Here is a 22,508-nt window from a genome sequence, read left to right as displayed (position 1 = left end):
ATGAGCCTGCTCTTCCAAAATCCTCTCTCCCCCGCCTTCTCTCTTTCTCCCTCTCTCCTTTTACAGACAACTCTTGCCTTCTAGTTCATTGCTCAAGCCTAAAACTGAGACATTTTCACCTGCTTCCACACATCAAATCCATCAGCAAATCATTGCAGAATCCAGAATCTGCTTCTCATCGTTTGCTCAGCTACAACCCATAGTCCAAGCTTCCATTCTCTCTTACCTGCACTGTGGCAACAATTTCTTCACTGGTCTCCTTGCAGTCACTATTGTCCCCTCTCTGACAGTTCTCAGCACAGAAAACAGAATGCCCTTGTTCAGGTATCAATCAAGTCACTCTGCCACTCAGAATCCCCCAGTGACTCCCTATATCTCTCAGAGTAAAAGCCACATTCGTTATTTATTCTGGCTTCCATGCCCTATATACTCTGACTTCTATTATCTCCTCTATCTCACCTTTTACTTTCCCCCTTCACGTCATTCCAGTGAATGAAATCTAGTTCCCCTAGACTTTCTCCTATGTTTTCTTCCAGAAATTTTACAATTTTGTGCTTTGCATTTAGGTCTATAATCCATTTTGAGTAAATTTTTTTGCAAAAGATATAAGGTCTGTGTCTAGATTAATTTTTCAGTTATTCCAGGACCATTTGTTGAAAAGACCATTGTTTCTCATTTCAGCCATAGTATTTTCTTTGTTGTTTCTTGAAAATACCAGGCAGGTTCTGTCTGTCTCCCCTCACTAGAGTGTAAGCTCAGTGAGAACAAAGATTTCCATTTGTTTAATTTACTGCTTGTCCCCAGTGCCTACCACAGTGTCTGGAACATAGTGAATGTTTACTGAATATTACATGAATGAACGGATATGTGTTGAGGACCCGGCCAAGGTTGAGTCAGCTGTCATGCCTATATTTATCTGATATTGCAATGATGCTTCAGTGTTTCTAGCCCTGCCTTGGCCCCTGGTTTCCATTAAATTGCTGCCTGTTGTCTTTGCATTGATTTATTCTCTGCTATTTCCTGCTCCTTCGCAACTTGAGCCCTCTAGAGTCTTTTTCATGCCTCAATCCCAGCTGAAAGGCCTTCTGCCCTTTCCAACTCTAAAAATCTTATGTACTCTTCAGGATCCAGCTAAAGTCACACTTCTTTCTTGACACTTTATCTGACAATTTCACTTGACTGTGACCTCTCATTTGAATGAGATATTAGAAAAAAATTAGTTGGCTTTATTTTTTAGAACACTTTTAGATTTATGGAAAAATTAAGCAGATAGGGAGCCACTGGAGGATTCTGAGTGGCAGAGTGACTTGATTGACACCTGAACAGGGTCATTCTGTCTTAAATGTTGAGAAATGTCAGAGAGGGGACAACAGTGACTGCAGGGAGACCAGCGAAGAGGTTGTTGCCATAATGCATGTACTACCTAATCTCCCTTCCTCCTGTACAGTTTCTCCTATTACTAACATCTTGCCTTTGTATGGTACATTTTGATGCATTATTACTCACTCTTTGTGTTGCACAGCTCTGTGGATTTTGAAAAATGCATAACATATCCACCATTACAGTGTCAGCAGAACAGTTACACTGCACTAAAAGATTCCTTGTATTCCACCTATTCATCTAGTCTACCCGCAACCAAGCACTGGCAATCACTGATCTTTTTACTTTCTGTAGAATTTTGCCTTTTCCAGAATGTCATAGAGTTGGAATCATATAGTAGGTGGTCTTTTCATACTGCTTTTATTTTTTTACTTAGCAATATACATTTAACATTCCTCTGTCTTTTCATGGCTTGATAGTTTTTTTTTATTGGACACAATATTCTGCTGTATGGATGTACCATGATTTGTTTATCCATTTATTTATTGAAAAACATCTTGGTTGCTTCCAGTCTTTAATAATTATGAATAAGGCTACTGTAAACATTCTTGTACAGGTTTTTGTATAGACATAAGTTTTTACCTCATTTAGGTAAACACCAAGGAGTGTGATTGCTGGATCATATGGTAAGACTATATTTTGCTTTATCAAAAATTACCGGATGGTCTCCCAAAGTGGCTGTAACAGTTTACATTTTTCAGCAGCAATGAATGAGACTTTCCTGTTACTACACATCCTTGCCAGGATTTGGTGTTGCCAGTGTTTTGAATTTTGTCCATTCTAATAGGTGTGTCGTAGAATCTCAATGTTTTAGTTTGCAATTTCCTAATGACATACGGCATTGGCATTGTGCATCTTCTCCTTATTTGTCATCTATATATCTTCTTTGATACAGTGTCAGCTCAAATCTAGAAGTGTTCTTTATATATTTTAAATATCAGCCCTTTATCAGATGTGTATTTTGCAAATATTTTCTCCCAGACTGTGGCTTGTCTTTTCATTCACTTAACAATTTCTTTTATAGATCAGATGTTTCTAATTTAAAAATTTCAACTGTTCAGTTTTTTTCATGGATCATGCATTTAGCATTGTACTCAAAAAATCCTCACCAAACACAAGTTCACCTAGATTTTCTCCTATGTTATCTTCCAGAAGTTTTACAGTTTTGTGTTTGCATTTAGGTCTGTGATTCACTTTGAGTAAATTTTTCTGAAAGATATAAGGTCTGTGTCTAGATTATTTTTTGCATATGAATTTCCAGTTATTCCAGTACCATTTGTTGAAAAGATCATTGTTCCTCCATTGGATTCTTTGCTCCTTTGTCAATGATCAGTTGACTATATTTGTATGGGTCTAATTCTGGCCTCTTTATTTTTTTCCATTGATCTACAGTTGTTCTCTGTATCCATGTGTTCTTCATCAACAGATTCAACCAACCACAGATCAAAAACATTATTTAAAAATCCCCTAAAAATGGCCAGGCACAGTGGCTCACGCCTGTAGTCCCAGCACTTTGGGAGGCCAAGGTTGGGGGAATCATGAGGTCAGGAGTTCAAGACCAGCCTGGTCAACGTAGTGAAGCCCCGTCTCTACTAGAAATACAAAAAATTAGTAGGGCATGGTGGCAGGCACCTGTAGTCTCAGCTGCTTGGGAGGCTGAGGTAGGAGAATCACCTGAACCCGGGAGGCAGAGGTTGTACTGAGCCAAGATCGCGCCACTGCACTCCAGCCCTGACAACAGTGTGAGATTCCATCTCAAAAGAAATCCCCTAAAAATAACAATATAACAATAAAATAATACAAATAAAAACCAATAAAGTATAACAACTATTACATAGCATTTACATTGTATTAGGTATTATATATAATCTAGACATAATTTAAAGTATACAGGAGGATGTGCATAGGTTATATGCAAATACTATGCTGTATTATATAAGGAATTTGAGAATCCACAGATTACAATATCCTCAGACATTCTGAAACCAGTTCCCCGCAGATACTGAGGAATGACAGTATTTCTCTTTTCCTTTCATCGATACCCCACTGTCTTGATTAGTGTAACTTTATAATAAGTCTTGAAGTAAATGTCTGTCTTCCAACATGGTTTTTCCTCAATATTATACTGTCTATTCTGGATTTTCTGTCTTTCCATATAGACTTTACAGTCAGTTTGTCAATATTCACTAAATAACTTGCTGGGATTTAGATTGAGATAGCATTGAATCTGTAGATCAAGTTGGGAAGAAGTGATAGCTTAAAAATATTAGTCTTGCTATTTATGAACATGGGATATTTCTCCAGCTTTTTATATCTTTCATTTATTTCATAAGGTTTTGCACTAGATTCTGTACATATTTGTTAGATTTATACCTAAATATTTTGTTTTTCAGTAATGATTTAAATGATATGTTTCTAATTTCAAATTCCAATTGTTTATTATGGGGATATATAAATTTCCCTCTCATCACTGCTTTTGCTGCATCCCATAAATTTAATAAGTTTTATTTTTTCATTTAGTTTAAAATATTTTTAATATCTCTTGAAACATCTTCTTTGATCCATATATTATTTAGAAGTGTGTTGTTTAATCTCCAAATATTTGAGGACATTGCCCAGCTAAGTTTCTAGGTTTCTAAAAATACCTAGTTTAATTTTATTGTAATATGTGAAAATATCTTGTTTGATTTCTATTCTTTTAATTTTAAGGTGAATTTTATGAAACAGAATGTCATCCATATTGATTAATGTTACATGTGAACATGAGAAAAATGTATATTCTGTCTCTGTTGGATCAAATGGTCTATAACTATCAGACCAGGCACAGTGGCTCATGCCTGTAATCCCAACAGTTTGGGAGGCTGAGGTGGGAGGATCACTTGAGGCCAGAAGTTCAAGACCAGCCTGTCCAACATAGTGAAACACTGTCTCTACTAAAAATGCAAAAAAATTAGCTGTGTGTGCTGGTGCATGCCTGTAATCCCAGCTACTCAGGAGGCTGGGGCATGATGAGAATCACTTGAAGGTGGGAGGCAGAGGTTGCATCGAGCAGAGATTGCACCACTGCACTCCAAGCCTGAGCAAGAGAGCGAGACTGTCACACACACACACACACACACACATGCACGCACACATGCACAAGTCTATAGGTGTTGATTAGATCAAGTTGATTGATAAGAATGCTCAGTTCAACTGTATCCTTACTGATTTTCTTTGGCTATATCTGTAAATTACTGACAGAGTAGTGGTGTTGAAGTCTCCAAATATGACAGTGCATTTGTCTATTTCTCTTTGCAATTCTGTCAGCTTTTGCCTCATATATTTGGCACTGTTGTTAGATGGATACACAGTAAGGATTTTTATGTTTTCTTGGAGAATTGACACCTTTATCGGTATGTAATGTCTCTCTTTATTCCTGATTATGTTCTTGCTCTGAAGTCTGCTTTGTCTGAAATTAATATAGCTACTTCAGCTTTCTTTTGGTTAGTGTTAGCATGGTATATCTTTTTCTATCCCTTTGCTTTTAATCTAGCTACATCATTATATTTAAATTGGGCTTCTTGCAGACAATACATAATTGAGTCTTAAAAAAATCATTCTGACAGCATTCATCTTTTAATTTATGTATTTAGACCATTCAAATTTAAAGTGATTATTATAATAATATAGTTCGATTCATATCTACCCTATTTTAACTGTTTTTTATTTATTTCACTTGTTCTTGGTTTCTTTTTTAACTTTTCCTCCTCTTCTGCCTTCTCTGGTTTTAATTGAACATTTTGTATTATTCTCTAGGAAAAGAGATCTTAGATATTGATTATACTTTTAAAAATGTAGTAGTTTCGCTAGATTTTGCAGTATATATTTACATCTAATTTAAATCTACTTTCAAATAACACTATAGTGCTTTATGGGTAGTACAGGTACCTTATTTCAGAGTATTCCCAATTCCTGCCTTATGTTCCTTATAATTTTGCTATTATTCACTTCACTTATCCATATACTATAATCATCCAAAACATCACTGTTATTATTAGCTTGAAAAATAGTTACATTTATTAGATCAATTAAGGTTAAGGAAAATTAAAGGCTTTATTTTATGCTCATTTATTCCTTCTTGAAAGTTCTGTAGATTTCAGTTTTTTACCAATGTCATTTCCTTTCTGTCTGGAGAATTTCTTTTAACATTTCTTTCAAGGCAGTTCTACTGGTGGCAGATTCAGTCTTTGTCTGAGAAAGCATTTCTTCTTTGCTTTTGAAGGATAATTTCACTGTATGCAGAAATCTAGTTTTTTCCTTTCAGCACTTTAAATATTTCACCCTACCCTCTTCTTTCTTGCATAGTTTCCAATGAGATTTGTGATGTAATGCTTATCCTTGTTTCTCTATAGGTAAATTTCTCCTCTTTTCTAGCTTCTTTCATGTTTTCTGGTTGTCTTTAGCTTTCTGTGATTTGCACATAATATGCCTAGGTCAGACTTTTTTTTTTTTCCTCCCAATTTATCCTGCTTGGTGTCTTTTGAGCTTCCTGGTTGTGTGGTTTGGTGTCTGTTATTGATTGTTGGAAAATTCTCAGCCTTTATTATTTCATATATTTCTTCTGCTTCTTCTCTCCTACTCTGGTATTCTCATATAAGCATATTATACCTTTAGTAATTGTTCTACAGTTCTAGAAAATTTTGTTTATTTTTAATTTAAAATTTTTGAATTTCAGTTTGGGAAGTGTTAAAAGAAAAACTTCAGCCAAATTACATTTAAAGGCATTTAATTGAGCAATGAACAATTGGTGAATCAGGCAGCTCCCAGAATCACAGCAAATTCACAGAGACTCACTGCAGCCATGTGGTGGAAGAAGATTTATAGACAAAAAAGGAAAATGATGTACAGAAATCAGAAGTTGAGTACAGAAACAACTGGATTGGTTACAGCTTGGCGTTAGCGTTATTTGAACAGGGTTCAAATAGTTTGCTACATTTGATTGGCCAAAACTCAGTCACTGGCACAGGTGTGGGCTATGGTCGTTTTATACATCCACTTGTTATAGTTCAAGATGTACAGAAAAACCTGTAGGCTGAACTTAAATATGTAAGGTATGTAAGGAGGCAGCTTTAGGATAAACTTGATTAACATAAGTTTCTATTAACACATCTTCAATCTCATTGATTCTTTCCCCTAATTCTTCCGCAGCTGATGAAGTCTACTGATGAGCCCTGCTTACATTATCCATTTGTTCTTACATGTTGTCTACTTTTTCCATTAGTGCTCTAAACATATTAATTATAGTTTTTTAAAATTTTCTTTCTAATGATTCTAAAATCACTGTTACATTTAAAATCTGGTTCCTATGCTTGCGTTATCTTTACAGACTGTTTTTTCTTGCCTTTCTGCATTCTTTGCAATTTTTTTTTTTGAAAGTCAGGTATAATGTATTGGGTAATAGGAACTGAGGCAATTAGGTTTTAGTTTGAGTTTTTATGTTAATCAGTTACGTGTTGGGGTGTTAAATGTTTACTGTAGCTTTAGGTGCCAGATGCTTTACTTCAGCATCCTTGTTTTTGTCTCCTTTGCTGTCTTTGGGTTTCCCTATCAACTTCTTCTTAAATGGTCTGAGTTTCTCAGCTCTCTGATTGTAATCTATTGCTATTATACTGGAGCACTCTTGATGTGGTAGCGTGGTGTTAGGGAAAGGAAGTGTTCTATACTTTTATGATTAAATTTCAGATTTTTAGTTGAGTTCCTGGGCTGTAATCTTCTTTGCTTTTTTTCTCCCTTTAGGTGAGATAAGAAGGCAAGAAAGGACTAGCACTGGCTATTAGTCCCTTCCTAGGTCAGGAATGGTTCTGGAAAGGTAGTTTCCCTGGTAGGGCAGGCATTTGTTATAAAGAATATGCCGAATATATTTCAAAGTGGTTGCTTCCCGCTCCTCCTGCAGGAAACAAGAAGGGGAGCTTCTCTGATCCACACTGTCAGAAACTGGTGGGGTTCCTGAGGGCAAAACCCATGAAAGTGTAGCCTTCACCATCCAACATTTGTCCCCCAGGAATTTTTAACTCTCAAACTAGCCCACACCCAGCCTCAAGCAATTCACCAAAACCACCATTTAAGTTTTCCTACCCAATTGGCTCCAGTGGCTTCTGTTTCAGGAAATCTAAATTCTGCTCTGATTCTCTGTATTCACCTATCTCTCCAGATTTGGTGCTGGCACGTTGCCCTCAAATCTCTTGGTCTAAGAGAAGTCATTGCTTTTCTCTTTGTTCAATGCTTTGTTGTTGTTGAAAGGAGTGCCAATTTACAATGTCTGTACATGTCAGAGCACAATTTTATACATTTGATTTGGAATTTGCTTCTTGGCTTGTAGTCGAGTGTCAGGACTGATATTTATAGCCCAAACATCACAAACAAGCCTGTACAGGTAGAAGTATTGACCCTCATGGTCATTTTAGTATTGATTTCATTATGAGATAATCACATTATTTTCTCTTTATCCATTGAGAACAAATAGCATGCAATCGGTCACAATCACTGGTTTGGCTAACTTGACTTACATGCCCAGCCTTAATTTCTCTTGTCTGCCTCTACTCTAGAGACTGGAAAACCTAAATATGCAAGTTTCCAGCCACCCCTGAAACCACAGTAGCCACATGACTTCTTTGTTTTTTTTTTTTTTTTTTGCAAATATGATCTAAATATAAGTTTACAGGGAAGTTTCTAGAAAAGCTTTTGCTTTTTTGAGGAAAAGGGACAAATTTGGCTGATACATCTTCTTTTGTAATGCCCGCTTTGGTTGTGGATGTGACACCTAAACCTAGGGAAACCTTGAGGCTGTGTTTAATCGAAAGCCATCCTTCCATGTCAGCCTCTCAAGTAGCTGGGACTACAGGCATTCATCACCACGCCCAGCTAATTTTTGTATTTTTCTGTAGAGCCGGGGTTTCGCCATGTTGCCCAAGCTGGTCTCGAACTCTTGAGCTCAAGCGATCCACCCACCTTGGCCTCCCAATGTGCTGGGATTACAGGCATACACCACTGTGTCCAGCCACCACCAGACTTATATGAGAAAAACAAACCTCTGTTTGATTAAGTGTTCCTAAAGTGGCTTTTCAATAACCTGCATCCATATGCATTTCTGATAGAACACCTAACCTATATGGAATCTGAGGCACAAAACCAGTCAGACTAATAGATAACAACTATGAAGAGCAGGAGTCAACTTGGCTACAGTGAGTCATGTTGAGGCCCACCCATTCAAAGAACTAAAGCAAAGATCAGTTGCAACATTGTTGAAATTCCAAGGACTAGAGTTTTGCTGATTGCCATTTGTTATGCACATGTGTCATAACAAATGTGGAGGGGATATTTTCTCTGTAAACTCAAAGTGCCAGTTTCATTCCTGTAATCCCAGCACTTTGGGAGGCCAAATTGAGAAGATTGCCTGAGGCCAGGAGTTTGAGCCAAGCCTGGGCAACATAGTGAGACCCCCCCCCCACTCTATAAGAAAGTAAGAAAATTAGCCTGGCATGGTGGTGCATTCCTATAGTGTCAGCTACTTAGGAGGCAGAGGTGAGAGGATCACTCCAGGCCAGGAATTTGAGGCTGCAGTGAGCTAAGATCAGGCCACTGCACCCCAGCTTGGGCAACAAAGTAAAACCCTGTCTCTAAAAACAGTTTAAGAAAGGAAAAAAAAGAAAAAAGAAAAAGCATTAAACCAAAGTGCCAGTGATCAGTAACATTGAGAAAATGGCAATTTTCAAGGAGGTGGGAGCCATAGCAGCCTCCCTGAGCTGCACAGATGGATCTGAGAAATAAAAATAAAATTCCTAGCTTTCATTTGAATGAACAGACCCCACTTTGGCCAGGGGAACTGAAGAGAAACCTTGAAAGCTGAATTCATGGCCATGAAAGGATGAGAGATTGGACACGGCTCATTATATCCCCTTCCTCGCTAACGGTCATAGGTTTTATTCCCTAAGGGCTAAACAGAAACCAGCCCTTTCAAAAGGCTACTAGGTGATTGTCCCAGGTACAGAACAAAGACGAGATTAATCATTTATTTACCCCCTCTCCCCAAGAAATTTGCTTTCTCCATTGCCTTTTTCTTCAAATGTTCGCCTTATGTCAGTGTGGATTTACTGGCCACTAAAGTCTCACAAATATATAATTATTTGTCTCACTGCCACCACTCATTTTTTAAAGAAAATGTATAAATACTAAACCTTCTGTGAACCTCTTCGGGAAAAACACAGCCACAGATGCTTCTGTTACATATTTCCTGGTTACACCCTCAAGCTGGCTCAATAAACCTTGATGTTTCGAGACTTATGCCGCAATCACTCATTTTGGTTATCAGATCCAACCAAAGGATAGATTTCTAAGGTTTTTATGAGTTAGGAATGAGGCTCTTCTTTAATCAGTCTTCTTGGGCAAGTTACTTGATCTCTCTGCGCTTCAGTTTCCTTATCCATAAAATGGGAATAATAAAAGCATGCATTTCATTGGAGGTGTTGTGAGCATCAAATGAGATATTCTATGTAAAGAAGTCAGCCAGTGTCTGTACACATTAAAGGTCGTTTCTGTAAAGTTTATTCTCTGTAGGTTTATTGCCGAGTTAAAAATGAGGAAACTGAAGCCAGCACAAGAAAATTAGATGCCAATTTATTCAGCTCCCAGGTGAGGTTCTGCGATCCCGGGGAGACAGGCCAGGGAAACCGCCGCTCGACTCCGCTCAGGAGTGGGGTTTTATAGGGAGTGAAGGCGTTTGATTGGATGTGGAGAAACAAGATGTGGTCAGAGTGAGCTGCTATTGGTAGGTAGGTGGGATTTCCGGTGAGCGGGCTAAGTGCTGAGTGCAGAGGGGATTTCCAAGGCGGAGCTAAATGATGGGCATATTCTGATAATGTAATTTTCAAGCGGGGAGGGAGATGGGCGTGTCCGAACTCCCTGCGAGGCAACCAGCCTTACAGTTTCAATGATGTTAAAACTGAATTGTGGCCCTAAGTCTCTGCATATATTGCCCACATTGTCCACAAACCCACACAGAATTTTGCCTCTGAGGAGTAGCACTCATGACTAGTTTGTTTTCATATCAAGGAGTGCTTTAAGAGAGCTCTTAATACCGAAGCAGAGAAATATTTCTGAGCTGCAATGGACCTTGGTTTGAACATTAATTTGGGCTTAATGAGCTGCCAAAGTTAAGTGAACTTTTACCTGAAGGGCAGTAAACAAATTCTTTCAGAAGTGCAACTCTGTTTAGAAAGAATAGTGTTTAGGGTTTTTCCAGGAGCTGATTAAGCTGGGAGGCCTGTATGTACCTTTTGAAATGTGGAAATGTGGAATATTGTCTATCTCCAATCTCCGGGCATCTTTCTCAGAGATTATTTAAGGTGGTTACTGACTGTCACTGTCTATTGCACTTACTAGGTCAGTACATGTCACAAGTGTGGCTCTGTTTCTTGATCTGGTTACAGTTGACTATGTAATACTTAAACCTGAAAAATATTGACCTAAACAAGTAAAGCATTTATTTTATTTATTCTTTTTATGAAACAAGAAATCTGGAGACAAGAAGTGAGGAAGTAGTCTGGTGGCACCTTCTTCTTCCCACTAATCCTCCTTGAAATCCCCATGTTTGGAAGTTGACTCTCCTTCTCTAAACCGTGAGTTTACATTTTATGCAGGAAAAACGATTTAAGAACAGAGTGTGCAAAAGGCACATGCCAGCTGCTCCTTTAAAAAATAATAATCAAGAAAATACTAGCTCTCCCAGAAGCCACATTCAGTAGATTTCTGCTTACATCTTATTGGCTGGGAACATGTTACCTGACTACACATAGCTACAAGGAAGCCCAAGGATTGTGGTCAGACACCTTGCTGTCCTAAACAGAACTGTATTTCTTTTGGAAGATGAGGATGATGGTGTTGGGTGTGCAGCTTGCTGTGAGTGCTGCATCCTTCATCCCGTTACTCAAAATGGCAAACTAGTTTATGGAGCAGAGTATGTGGCTTAAGTGTAGAGATGTTTGCCCCAAGTCTGAATGAAAAGGTTGCCTGTTTTGAACAAGTAAAGGAAAATCCAACCTCAGTAGTATAATCCATGATTGTATTATGAAGCAACATTCTAGCGCTTTCTTACTCCTCTCTATTGACAAATATACGTTGTTAGAATTAGTGGGAAATAATGTTTTTCATAAATTGTAGTACCTAGGCAGAGCAGGCCTCAGATCCTTCCTGTGGAACTGACATAAAAATATCCCAACCATAGCCTGGGCTAAATGGGGAGACATCATCTCTACAAAAAAAAAAAAAAAAAAAAAAAATTAGCCAGGCATGGTGGTATGTGCCTGTAGTCCCAGCTACTCAGGTGGCTGAGGTGAGAGGATCAGCTGAGACTGGCAGTCAGCCAAGATTGCACCACTGCACTCCCTCCTAGGCAACAGAGCAAGATCCTGTCTCAAAAAAAAAAAAAAAAAATCCCAATCATTTAAAAATTAAAGTGACAAGACTGAGAAATGTCAGTAGACCAAAGGAGACTAAAAACACATATTGGCAAAATACAATGTGGTATCCTGTATTAGATCCTGGAAGAGAAAAAGGAAGGTAGTGAAAATGAGCGAAATCTGAAAAAAGTCTGCAGTTTAGTTACCAGTAACATACAGATGTTGCGTTCTTAGTTGTGACAAATGTAACATGCTAATATAAAGTGTTAACATTAGGGGAAACTGGGTGAGGGTTATATAAGTACTCTGTATTAGCTTTGTACCTTTTTTTTGTAAATTGAAAGTTATTCTAAAATAAAAAAGAAAATAATTTTTCTTCCAACATTTCTTTTTTTTTTTTTTTTTAAAGCAATTACATCTTTTATTAATGATCAGAGTACTTAATTTACTTCATGTGGGAAGTTAAGATCATTACTGTTAAACATAATTATAAGCAAGTATTGATGAATAACAACCTCAAGGATTTAAAAGTTGAGTATCTAAATTGTACAATATTTTACAGCATCGTAGTTATTTGAATTTTTGGAATCATAAATCTTTTTTTTTTTTTTTTCCCATTTATTTATTTTATTGCATTTTACATTTTGGGGTACATGTGAAGAACATGCAAAATTTCTTCATTAGAAAAATTAAGGGCAGCTGAGTGCGGTGGCTCACGTCTATAATCCCAGCACTATGGGAGGCTGAGACAGAAGGATAGCTTGAGCCTAGGAGCTTGAGACCAGCCTGGGAAATATGATAAGACCCCCATCTTTATAACAAAATAAAAAAATTAGCTGGATGTGGTGGTATGTGCCTGTAGTCCCAGCTACTCTGGAGGCTGAGGTGGGATGGTCGCTTGAGCTGGGGAGGTGGAGGTTGCTGTGAGCCGAGATCGCACCCTGCACTCCAACCTGAGTGACAGAGCCAGACTGTCTCAAAAAAAAAAAAAAAAAAAAAAAGGAAAGAAAGAAAAAACTAAGGGAATGCTGGAGGAAAAAATTATTATATGACAAAATAAGTATTTACATTTAAAAAACAGCAACTGTAATCAGGATGAATGAGATCCAATTGTACTAGTCGGAGCCTAAGGTATTTTCACAGCTGGAATTTTGGCATGTCCACAAAACTGCTAGTAGAATGGTCCACAATAAGTCTGTTTTTTCATGAGGAATGGGAGGCCTATTATGAAAGAATAGATAGAGATATCAAGCAAATGTGTTTCAAGAACAGAGGCCTGCATGGACAGGAGGACTGATACTAAGTATATTATAATATCAGTTTTTCAGAATGTGTCCTGGCTCGAGAACCCATGGCTTCCTGCTGGAATTCTGCATATAAAAGAACCAGTAAAAGCATTCATAAAGCTGGCATACTGAGGAGGCAAGGAATCGATTGCACTGGAACAAGATCTTGATTATTATTATTATTATTTTTATTTATTTGTAGAGATGGGGTCCTGGTATGTTGCCCAAGCTGGTCTCAAACTCCTGGCCTCAAGCTGTCCTCCCTCAATGTCCCGAAGTGGAAAGCTACACTTTAAACATGAACTTTATTCATGGAAACTGACCAACTAATTATTCAGAAGAAATTAATTCTTCAACATTAGCGTTTGGGGCTGGGATGTTTTCAGTAAACCCAGATAGTTACTGAATATTTTTTCCCAAGGCCACAAGTCTTGGGAAAAGAATAGTTTGTTTGCTTTTCTTTTGTTTTCTTTTTCTTAGACTTAAAATCTTGACTTGAGGCTGTGATATCTGAGCTGGCAGATGGAGAATTTGGACTGTCTAATAAAAGTTGAGAAAGTGCAGATTGTAAAAGATGGGAGGGGTTGTTATATAGACAGTATTATTGGATGGGAGGGAAATCTATAGTATTAACAGTTCAGTAGTAGTTCTGGCATTAAGCGTACAGGACAGGAATAAACAGCAAGGCATCGGAGATCCCCTGACTCCTACCCCTGTCAGGTCACATTGAGCTCCTCATGCATGCATAGCCAGAACCAACCACAATGAAAGATACCATAAGTCAGATTTTCAAAGTAAATCAGAAAGACCTGTGGAAGAAAAGCTGCATTGCCTAGCTTCAGAGCTCAAAGAGTCTGACTGCAGGCACCAGGAAGACATAGAATTAGGAAAAAACCTTTTCAGAGAACTGAACTCTGGGGAGACAGGCTTGACTGAGACCTGCCCCCAAGTTAAATTGCTGCTGAAAACAGGTGCTGATTGGACATGCAAACTGAGAACTGCTAGTATTACCAGCCACAAGAAAAGAGTTCATTTGAAGCAGTTAAATTCCTGAAGAATATATTACTGGGTCCCATCCAAGTCTCAGTAGGAATTTCAACTTCTAGTTGACCTCTTATGGTTCTGGCAAAACCATACACCGTTCTTGAGGATTTTATGGACTCCTCAGCAGATTACTTGGAAGGGACAGGCTTTGTGCTTTATCACTGTGTAGATCATGAGGTAACCACAGAGTGAAAAAATGAGCTATTTTGGATGTTTTTGTCCTTTTTATTGAAGTGTAATTTACATAAAGTACAATTTACAGGCTTTGATGTATGGTTCTATGAGTTTTGATAAATCATCACAATTGTACAACCACAATCTCACCCTCTCATACCCAGCCCCTGGCAAAAACTTACCTATTTTCTTTCCCTATAGTTTTACCTTTCCCAGAATGTCACATTAATGGAATCATACACAATATGTTCCCTTTGGAGTCTGAATTTGTGCACTTAGAAAAATGCTTTTGAACTTTGTCTATTTTGTTGCATGTGTCAGTAGTTTGTTACTTTGTATTGCTGAGTGGTAGCGCATTATGTGCATATATGGACATGTACCACAGCTTAATCATTGTTGAGAAGACACTAGGTTGTTTTCTCTTTTAGGAGATTATGAATAAACCTGGCATAAAAATTTACATAGAAATATGTATGTGAATACAGGTTTTTTATTCTCTCAGGTTAATATACAGAAGTGGGATTGCTGGTTTGTAGGGTAATTGTATGCTTACTATTATAAGAAATTGCTAGCTGATTTTTGAAAGTGGCTATTTTGCATTGCCACCAGTGATATATGCTGCTGAACATTTTTGCCAGCACTGGGCATTGTCATTAAAAAAATTGCCATCCTAATAGGTGTGAAGTGATATCACATATGGATTTTAATTTATATTTTCCTCATGAGTGGCATGTTAAATTCATGTGTTTACTATCCATTGTATATCTTCTATAGTAAACTGCCCATAAATCTTTTGCCCATTTTCAAAAAGGCTGTTTGTTTGTCTTAATAATCTGTTTTGATACAGTACAATTTATTCTTTATAGATTGGGCTTTATGTGTCCTACCAAATAAAATTTTTACTTACCTGAAGATGGTAAAGTTTTCTTTCCTATATTATATTCTAGAAGTTCTGTAGTTTTATATTTTAGGTTTAGGTTTATCATCTATTTCAGTTTTTAAAATTTTAAATCTATTTTTTCTTTTCTTTCTTCCCCTCCCTCCCTCCCTCCCTCCCTCCCTTCCTTCCTTCCTTCCTTCCTCTTTCTTTCTTTCTCTCTCTCTCTTTTTTTTTTGAGACAGGGTCTGGCTCTGCTGCCCAGGATGGAATGCAGTGGTACGATCTTGGCTCACTGCAACCTCTGCCTCCTGTGCTCAAGAGATCCTCTCACCTCAGCCTCCTACGTATCTAGAAGTACAGGTGCATGCCACCACACCTGGCTAATTTTTGTGTTTTTTGTAGAGACAGGGTTTTACCATGTTGCCTAGGCTGGTCTTGAAGTACTGAGCTCAAGTGATCTGCCCACCTTGGCCTCCCCAAAGTGCTAGGATTACAGGCGTGAGCCACCATGCTCAGCCTCATCCATTTCAGTTTAACTTTTGTATAAAATTCACTTTTTTTTCCAAATAGATATCCAATTGTTCCTGAACCAAATGTCGAGGTTAGGCTGAAAAATGGGAGGTGAAAAGAGATAAAGGTCTTTTTAAAGGATAAGGAGATGAAGGTAGGGTGAGGTGAAAGTATTCTATATGTTTTATCTTACTGGCATTGAAAAAATTGGGGAAGAAATAGAACATTTCGATGGAGGCAACATTTACTATTTACTATTTTAAGTAAATACTAAAGAAGTATGTGTATTAGAAGAAAGAAAAAATAGCAAATGAAGTAAATAGAAGATATAAAGCAAGATGTAAAACAAAATAATACATGTGAGACTTTATATTTGAATGGGCTGATCTCATTAAACTACAGAGACAGAAAGGAGATTTGAAATACACTTAAATGGATACATATTTAATTTAAGGGGATGGGCAAAAAATATTAGGCAAATGCAAATAAAAAAGAATGCAAGTGGAATGGGTTTGTTTGTTTGTTTCTAGTAAATCTGCTCGAGTTCTTCATAGATTCTGGATATTAGCCTTTGTCAGATGGGTAGATTGCAAAAATTTTTACCCATTTTGTTGGTTGCTAGTTCACTCTAATGATTGTTTCTTTTGTTGTGCAGAAGCTCTTAAGTTTAATTAGATCCCATTTGTCTATTTTGGCTTTCGTTGCCATTACTTTTGGTGTTTTAGTCATGAAGTCCTTCCCTTTGTCTATGTGCTGTTTCTTGATGGACAGCACATCTGGACCTGCCTTGGGCCTGGGGGAACTCACCCACACCACCTTGAAGAGAAGAATAAGAGGCTAGCTGGCTTTACCACCTGCTGATTATAGAGCCCCAGGGCCTTGAGCAAATGTAGGCTGTAGCCAGGTAGTGGTTACAGCAAGCTTTGGAAAACACCTAGTGCCGTGCTTGCTTCAGGCATGACCCAGGGCTGTTCTACTGGTGGTGGATGTAGGGGTACTTATGTCACTCCACCCTTAGCTCCAGGTAGCTCAGAACAGAGAAAGAGACTCCATTTGTTTGGGAGAAAGTAAAGAAAGAGAACAAGAGTCTCTGCCTGGTAATTCAGAGAAGTCTTTCAGACATTATTCAAGACCACCAAGGCGGTACCTCTATGAGTCTGCCAGAATCACAGAGTTACAGGGCTTGGGCTACCCCCTAATGCAGATATGGGTTAGATCACAACATTCGAGTCCTTTTGAATACCTGGAAAGCCTTCCTAAGAAAGATTGGTACAAATAAAACTAAATTTTGAAGACTACAATAAATACCTAACTCTTCAATGCCCAGACACAGATGAACATCCAAGAGCATTAACACCATCTAGGAAAAGGACCTCACCAAATGAACTAAATAAGGCAGTAAGGACCGATCGTGGAGAAACAGAGATGTGAACTTTCAGACAGAAAATTTAAAATAACTGTGTTGAGGAGACTCAAAGAAATTTAACACAGAAAAGAAATTCAGAATTCTATCAGATAAATTTAACAAAGAGACAGAAATAAATGAAAGGAATCAAGCAGAAATTCTGAACTTGATAGATGCAATTGACCTAGAGAGGAATACATTAAATTCTCTTAATAGCAGAATTATAAAGCACAAGAGATAATTAGTGAGCTTGAAGACAGGCTATTTGAAAGTACACAGTTACAGGACACAAAACAGAGTAAAATAACAATGAAGCAGATCCTACAGAATCTAGAGAATAGCCTCAAAATGGCAAATCTAAGGGTCATTGGCTTTAAAGAGGAGGTAGAAAAAGAGAAGGGATAAAAAGTTTATTAAAAGGGACAATTACAGAGAACTTCCCAAACGTAGAGAGAAATCAACATTCAATTATAAGGTTATAGAACACTAAGCAGATTTAACCCCCAAAAGACTACTTTCAGGCATTTAATAATCAAACTCCCAAAGGTCAAGGATAAAGAAGGGATCTTAAAATGCAGCAAGATAAAAGAAACAGATAACATACAATGGATCCCCAGTACATCTGGCAGCGGATTTCTCACTGAGAACCCTACAGGCCAGGAGAGCATGGAATAGCATATTTAAAGTGCTAAAGGAAAAAATATTTTACCCTAGAATAGTGTATCCTAAGAATATCCTTCAAATCTGAAGGAGAAATACATTTCCAGACAAACAAAAGCTGAGGGATTTCATCAATACCAGAGCTGTCCTATGAGAAATGCTAAAAGAAGTACTTTAATCAGAAAGAAAATGATGTTAATGAGCAGTAAGAAATCATCTGAAGGTATACAACTCAATGGCAATAATAAGTGTATAGAAATATGCATAATTTTATAACACTGTAACTGTGGTGAGTGAAATCCTCTTAAGTAGAAAGACTAAAGGATAAACCAATTAAAAATAATAACTAAAACAACTTTTCAAGACATAGTACAATAAGATATAAATAGAAACAACAAAAAGGTAAAAAGCTGGGGAAAAAGTTAAGATGTAGAATTGTTATTAGGTTTCTTTTTGTTTGGCTCTTTGTTTATGCAAACAGTATTAAGTTCTTATAAGCTTAAAATAATGGGTTCTAAGATAGTACTTGCAAGCTTCATGGTAACCTCAAATCAAAAAACATGTAATGAGTACACAAAAAAATCAAAAGTAAGAAATTAAAACTGCCAGATAAAATCGTCTTCCCTAAAAAGAATACAGGAAAGAAGCGAAGAAGGAAGAGAAGACCACAAAACCACCAGAAAACAAATTACAAAAAAGCAGAAGTCATTACTTACCAATAATAACATTGAATGTAAATGGGCTAAACATTCCAATAGAGTGGCTGAATGGATTAAAAAAAAAGCAAGACACAATGATTGGTTGCCTACAAGAAATGCATTTCACCTATAAAGACAGATACAGACTGAAAATAAAGGGATGGGAAAAGATTTTGCATGCAGATGGAAACCAAGAAAAAGCAGGAGTAGCTATACTTACAACAGAAAAAATATATTTCAAAACAAAAACTGTATGAAGAGACAAAGGACAATATATAATGATAAAGGGGCCAATTCAGCAATGGGATATAGCAATTGTAAATATATATGCACCCAACATTGGGGCACCCAGATATTTAAGGCAAATAGTATTAGAGCTAAGGAGAGAAAATAGACCCCAGTACAATAATACCTGGAGACTTTTAACACCCAACTGTCAGCACTGGACAGATCTTCCAAACAGAAAATGAACAAAGAAACATCAGAATTAATCTGAACTGTAGACCAAATGAACCTAATACATATTTACAGAATGTTTCATCCCACATTTGTAAAATACACCTTCTTTCCTCAGCACATAGATTATTCTCAAGGATAGACAATATTAAGGTCACAAAAGAACTCTTTTTTTTTTCTTTTTTGAGACCAAGTTTCACTCTTGTTGTCCAGGCTGGAGTGTGCAATGGTGCAATCTCAGCTCACTGCAACCTCCACCCCTGAGTTCAAATGATTCTCCTGCCTCAGCCTCCCCAGTAGCTGGGATTACAGGCATGTGCTACCATGCCTGGCTAATTTTTGTATTTTTAGTAGAGACAGAGTTTTGCCATGTTGACCAGGCTGGTCTTGAACTCCTAACCTCAGGCGATCCACCTGCCTCAGCCTCCCAAAGTGCTGGAATTGCAGGCGTGAGCCACCACACCTGGCCAAGAACTCTTATAACATTAAAAAAAAAAACCCTAAAATCATATCAAGCATTTTCTCTGACCTCAATGAAACAAAACTAGAAATCAACAACAAGAATAATTTTGGAAAGCATGCAAACACATGGAAATTAAACAATATACTCCTGAATGACCTGTGGGGTTAGTGAAAAAATTAAGGAGATTGAAAAATTTCTTGAAGAAAATCGTAATGGAAACATGACATACCAAAACCTATAGGATACAATGAAAGCAGTAATCAGAGGGAAGTTTTTAGCTACAAGTGCCTACATCAAAGAAGAGGAAGAACCCTAAATAAAAAAATCCAACAATGTATCTTAAAGAACTGGGAAAGTAAGAGCAAATCAAATCCAAAAATAGTAGAAGAAAAGAAATAACAATATAAGCAGAAATAAATGAAATTGAAATTTTAAAATACAAAGGATCAAGAAACAAAGATTTGGTGTTTTGAAAAATTAAACAAAATTGACAAATCTTTAGCCAGACTAAGAAAAAAAGAAGACCCAAATAAATAAAATCAGAAATGAAAAAGGGGTCATTATAACTGATACTGGAGGAATTCAAAGGATCATTAATTGCTACTATGAGCAACTATATGCCAATAAATTGGAAGATTTATAAGAAATGGATCAATTCCTAGACACATAAAACCTTCCAAGACTGAACCATAAAGAAATTCAAAACCTGAACAAACCAATAACAAATAATGAGATCAAAGCTGTAATAAAAAGTCTACCAGCAAAGAAAAGCCCGTGACCCGATGGCTTCACTGCTGAATTCTACCAAACATTTAAAGAAGAAATAATACCAATCCTCCTCAATCTATTCCAAAAAACAGAAGAGAAGGGACTACTTTCAACCTTATTCCATGAGGCCAGTATTACCATGATACCAAAACCAGATAAACACACTTAAAAAAAGAAACCTATAGGCCAGTATGACTGATGAATATTGATGCAGAAATCCTCAACAAAATATTAGCAAATAGAATCGATTGCCATATTAAAAAGATCATTCATCATGACTACATGACATTTACTCAAAGGATATAATGATGGTTCAATGCACGCAAATCAATTAATGTGACACATCATATCAACAGACTGAAGGACAAAAACCATATAATTATTTCTTCCCCCCCCCTTTTTTTTTTTGAGATAGTCTCACTCTGTCCCCCAGGCTGGAATGCAGTGGCACAATCTCAGCTTACTGCAACTTCTGCCTCTTGGGTTCAAGCAATTCTCCTGCCTCAGCCTCCTGAGTAGCTGGGATTACAGGCATGCACCACCACTCCCAGCTAATTTTTGTATTTTTAGTAGAGATGGGGTTGCCCCATGTTGGCCAGGATGGTCTTGAACTCCTGACCTCAAGTGAGCCACCCTCCGCAGCCTCCCAAAGTGCCAGGATTACAAGCATGAACCACTGCGCCTGGCCTCCATATAATTATTTCAATTGATGCTGAATAAGCATTTGATAAATTTCAACATCACTTCATGATGAAAACCCTGAAAAACTGGGTATAGAAGAAACATACCACTATATAATAAAAGTCATACACAACAGACCCATATCTAGTGTCATACTGAATGGGGAAAAACTGTAAGCGTTTCCTCTAAGATTGGAAACACTACAATGATGCCCACATTCATCACTAATATTCAACATAGTACTGGAAGTCATAGCTTGAATGATCTGACAAGAGAAAGAAGTAAAATACATCTAAATTGGAAAGGAAAAAGTTAATCATCCTCATTTGCAGATGATATGATCTTATATTTGGAAAAAACCTAAAGACTCCGCCGAAAAACTATTAGAAATAATAAACAAATTCAGTGACGTTGCAGGAAACAAAATAAACATACAAAAGTAGTAGCATTTCTATATGCAAACAGTGAACCATCTGAGAAAGAAATAAAAGAGTAATATCATTTACCATAGCTAAATATAAAACAAAATACCTCAGAATTAACCAAAGAAGTGAACGATCTCTATTATAAAAACTTTAAAACATTGATGCAAGAGTAGAAGAGATAAAACAATGGAAAGGTACTTCATATTCATAGATTGGAAGAATCAATATTGTTAAAATATTTGTACTACCCAAAGCAATCTATAGATTTAATGCTATTTCTATAAAAATACCAATGACATTCTTCACAGAAATGAAAAAAGAATCCCAAAACTTACATGAAACTTCAAGTGACCCAGAATAGCCAAAACTATCCTCAGCAAGAATAAGAAAACTTGAGGAATCATATTACCTGACTTCAAATTATACTACAGAGCAATACACAATGCCGCGTGGTACTGACATAAAAAATAGACACATAGATCAGTGGAACGGAATAAGGAACACAGAGACAAATTGATACATCTACAGTGAACTCATTTTTGACAAACATGCCAAGAACATAGATTGGGTAAAAGGACACTCTCTTCAACAGATGGTGCTGGGAGAACTAGATATCCATGTGCAAAAGAATGAAACTGGACCCCTACCTCTTACCATATACAAAAATCAAATCAAAATGGATTAAAGTCTTAAATATAAGCCACCAGACTGTAAGAATAATAAAAGAAAACATTGGAGTAATTCTTCAGGATATTGAAATGGGCAAATATTTCTTGAATAATAGTCTACAAGCACAGGCAACCAAAACAAAAATAGACAAATAGGATGACATCACGTTAAAAAGCTTCTGCACAGCAATCAACAAAGTGAGAGACAACCTACTGAATGGGAGAAAATATTTGCAAACTACTCATATGACAAGGGATTTATAACCAGAATATATAAGGTGCTCAAACAACTCTATTGGAATAAATCTAATAATCTGCTTAAAGATGGGCAAAAGATCTGAATAGACATTTCTCAAAAGAAATGTCACATGACAAACAGGCATATGAAAAGGTGCTAAACATCATTAATCATCAGTAAACCAAAATCAAAACTGCAATGAGATATCATCTCACCCCAGTTAAAATGGCTTTTATCCAATAGCCAGGCAACAACAAATGCTGGCAAAAATGGGGTGAATGGGGAACCCTCATACACTCTTGGTGGGAATGGAAATCAGTACAAACACTATGGAGAACA

General features: G+C 37.1%; 1 long non-coding RNA gene across 1 annotated transcript; it reads right to left on the bottom strand.

Moving 5' to 3' along the window:
- Window positions 1–2,341: 2,341 nt before the first annotated feature.
- On the bottom strand, window positions 2,342–22,321 carry LOC116535284. Its single transcript, XR_004262138.1, has 3 exons — window positions 22,220–22,321; window positions 19,619–19,624; window positions 2,342–2,354 (listed from the first exon to the last, which is right to left on the bottom strand). It is a non-coding gene; the product is annotated as an uncharacterized LOC116535284 (long non-coding RNA).
- Window positions 22,322–22,508: the final 187 nt, after the last annotated feature.

The sequence above is a fragment of the Sapajus apella genome, unplaced genomic scaffold (assembly GCF_009761245.1).
Source record: "Sapajus apella isolate SASKATOON/1434 unplaced genomic scaffold, GSC_monkey_1.0 scaffold93, whole genome shotgun sequence".
Classification (NCBI taxonomy): Eukaryota; Metazoa; Chordata; class Mammalia; order Primates; family Cebidae; genus Sapajus; species Sapajus apella.
This window is presented reverse-complemented; position numbering and strand designations above follow the sequence as displayed.